Source organism: Lotus japonicus, chromosome 3 (genome assembly GCF_012489685.1).
Source record: "Lotus japonicus ecotype B-129 chromosome 3, LjGifu_v1.2".
In the NCBI taxonomy this organism is placed as follows: domain Eukaryota; kingdom Viridiplantae; phylum Streptophyta; class Magnoliopsida; order Fabales; family Fabaceae; genus Lotus; species Lotus japonicus.
Genome location: NC_080043.1, coordinates 50,794,874 through 50,799,014, shown reverse-complemented (window position 1 = coordinate 50,799,014; position 4,141 = coordinate 50,794,874).

Sequence of the window (4,141 nt, the reverse complement as noted above, 5' to 3'; positions counted from 1 at the left end):
GATTAATAACATCGATTTAAATTTATGTCCTCTCAAAAGCTATATGTTGGCCTCTTTATCCTTTTGTCCTACCTAAACCCTAAACCCTAAACCCGAAACACCCACATTTGTTGAGCTCTAAGAACTTGCATCACATTGGTGGAGGAATACAATGGCTTAAACTTATTGTGGTACAACAAGACACTTTTTGTCATTAGAGAGTAATTTCTCCACTCAAAAGCTATATGTTGGCCTCATTCTCTTTGGTTCTACCGAACTTATTTCGTTACAATTCTCCATTTCTAGTAAGTTTCAATTGAGCTCTACGAACTCATGACATACAATGGATTAATAACATCGATTTTAAATTTATGTCCTCTCAAAAGCTATATGTTGGCCTCTTTATCCTTTTGTCCACCTAAACCCTAAACCCTAAACCCGAAACACCCACATTTAATTGAGCTCTAGAACTTGCATCACATTTGGTGGAGGAATATAATGAGCTTAAACTTATTGTGGTACAACAAGACACTTTTGTCATTAGAGAGTAATTTCTCCACTCAAAAGCTATATGTTGGCCTCATTCTCCTTTGGTTCTACCGAACTTATTCGTTACAATTCTCCATTTCTAGTAAGTTTCAATTGAGCTCTACGAACTCATGACATACAATGGATTAATAACATCGATTTTAAATTTATGTCCTCTCAAAAGCTATATGTTGGCCTCTTTATCCTTTTGTCCTACCCTAAACCCTAAACCCTAAACCCTAAACACCCACATTTATTGAGCTCTACGAACTTGCATCACATTTGGTGGAGAATATCATGAGCTTAAACTTATTGTGGTACAACAAGACACTTTTTGTCATTAGAGAGTAATTTCTCCACTCAAAAGCTATATGTTGGCCTCATTCTCCTTTGGTTCTACCGAACTTATTTCGTTACAATTCTCCATTTCTAGTAAGTTTCAATTGAGCTCTACGAACTCATGACATACAATGATTAATAACATCAATTTCAAATTTATGTCCTCTCAAAAGCTATATGTTGGCCTCTTTATCTTTTGTCCAACTCTAAACCCTAAACCCTAAACCCTAAACACCCACATTTAGTTGAGCTCTACGAACTTGCATCACATTCGGTGGAGCAATATCATGAGCTTAAACTTATTGTGGTACAACAAGACACTTTTTGTCATTAGAGAGTACTTTCTCCACTCAAAAGATATATGTTGGCATCACTCTCCTTTGGTTCTACCGTACTTATTTCGTTACATTCTCTATTTGTAGTAAGTTTCAGTTGAGCTCTACGAACTCTCTGACATACAATGGATTAATAACATCGATTTTAAATTTATGTCCTCTCAAAAGCTATATGTTGGCCTCTTTATCCTTTTGTCCTACCATAAACCCTAAACCCTAAACCCGAAACACCCACATTTCGTTGAGCTCTAAGAACTTGCATCACATTTGGTGGAGGAATACAATGGCTTAAACTTATTGTGGTACAACAAGACACTTTTTGTCATTAGAGAGTAATTTCTCCACTCAAAAGCTATATGTTGGCCTCATTCTCCTTTGGTTCTACCGAACTTATTTCGTTACAATTCTCCATTTCTAGTAAGTTTCAATTGAGCTCTACGAACTCATGACATACAATAGATTAATAACATCGATTTCAAATTTATGTCCTCTCAAAAGCTATATGTTGGCCTCTTATCCTTTTGTCCAACCTACCCTAAACCCTAAACCCTAAACCCTAAACACCCACATTTAGTTGAGCTCTACGAACTTGCATCACATTCGGTGGAGCAATATCATGAGCTTAAACTTATTGTGGTACAACAAGACACTTTTTGTCATTAGAGAGTAATTTCTCCACTCAAAAGCTATATGTTGGCCTCATTCTCCTTTGGTTCTACCGAACTTATTTCGTTACAATTCTCCATTTCTAGTAAGTTTCATTGAGCTCTACGAACTCTGACATACAATGGATAATAACATCGATTTAAATTTATGTCCTCTCAAAAAGCTATATGTTGGCCTCTTTATCCTTTTTCCTACCCTAAACCCTAACCCTAAACCCGAAACACCCACATTTAATTGAGCTCTATGAACTTGCATCACATTTGGTGGAGGAATATAATGAGCTTAAACTTATGTGGTACAACAAGACACTTTTGTCATTAGAGAGTAATTTCTCCACTCAAAAGCTATATGTGGCCTCATTCTCCTTTGGTTCTACCGAACTTATTTCGTTACAATTCTCCATTTCTAGTAAGTTTCAATTGAGCTCTACGAACTCATGACATACAATGGATTAATAACATCGATTTAAATTTATGTCCTCTCAAAAGCTATATGTTGGCCTCTTTATCCTTTTGTCCACCTAAACCCTAAACCCTAAACCTAAACACCCACATTTAGTGAGCTCTACGAACTTGCATCACATTTGGTGGAGAATATCATGAGCTTAAACTTATTGTGGTACAACAAGACACTTTTTGTCATTAGAGAGTAATTTCTCCACTCAAAAGCTATATGTTGGCCTCATTCTCCTTTGGTTCTACCGAACTTATTTCTTACAATTCTCCATTTCTAGTAAGTTTCAATTGACTCTACGAACTCATGACATACAATGGATTAATAACATCATTCAAATTTATGTCCTCTCAAAGCTATATGTTGGCCTCTTTATACTTTTGTCCACTCTAAACCCTAAACCCTAAACCCTAAACACCCACATTTAGTTGAGCTCTACGAACTTGCATCACATTCGTGGAGCAATATCATGAGCTTAAACTTATTGTGGTACACAAACACTTTTGTCATTAGAGAGTACTTTCTCCACTCAAAAGATATATGTTGGCATCACTCTCCTTTGTTCTACCGACTTATTTCGTTACAATTCTCTATTGTAGTAAGTTTCATTGAGCTCTACGAACTCGTCTGGACATACAATGGATAATAACATCGATTTAAATTTATGTCCTCTCAAAAGCTATATGTGGCCTCTTTATCCGTTTGTCCCTACCATAAACCCTAAACCCTAAACCCGAAACACCCACATCGTTGAGCTCTAAGAACTTGCATCACATTTGTGGAGGAATACAATAGCTTAAACTTATTGGTACAACAAGACACTTTTTGTCATTAGAGAGTAATTTCTCCACTCAAAAGCTATATGTTGGCCTCATTCTCTTTGTTCTACCGAACTTATTTCGTACATTCTCCATTTCTAGTAAGTTTCAATTGAGCTCTACGAACTCATGACATACAATAGATTAATAACATCGATTTCAAATTATGTCCTCTCAAAAGCTATATGTTGGCCTCTTTATACTTTTTGTCCAACTCTAAACCCTAAAACCTAAACACCCACATTTAGTTAGCTCTACAAACTTGCATCACATTCGGTGGGGAAATATCAATGAGCTTAAACTTATTGTGGTACAACAAGACACTTTTTTCATTAGAGAGTAATTTCTCCACTCAAAAGCTATATGTTGGCCTCATTCTCCTTTGGTTCTACCGAACTTATTTCGTTACAATTCTCCATTTCTAGTAAGTTTCAAATGAGCTCTACGAACTCATGACATACAATAGATTAATAACATCGATTTCAAATTTTATGTCCTCTCAAAAGCTATATGTTGGCCTCTTTATACTTTTGTCCAACTCTAAACCCTAAACCCTAAAACCTAAACACCCACATTTAGTTGAGCTCTACGAACTTGCATCACATTCGGTGGAGCAATATCATGAGCTTAAACTTATTGTGGTACAACAAGACACTTTTTGTCATTAGAGAGTACTTTCCCACTCAAAAGATATATGTTGGCATCACTCTCCTTTGGTTCTACCGTACTTATTTCGTTACAATTCTCTATTTGTAGTAAGTTTCAGTTGAGCTCTACGAACTCGTCTGACATACAATGGATTAATAACATCGATTTTAAATTTATGTCCTCTCAAAAGCTATATGTTGGCCTCTTTATCCTTTTGTCCTACCATAAACCCTAAACCCTAAACCCGAAACACCCACATTTCGTTGAGCTCTAAGAACGCATCACATTTGGTGGAGGAATACAATGGCTTAAACTTATTGTGGTACAACAAGACACTTTGTCATTAGAGAGTAATTTCTCCACTCAAAAGCTATA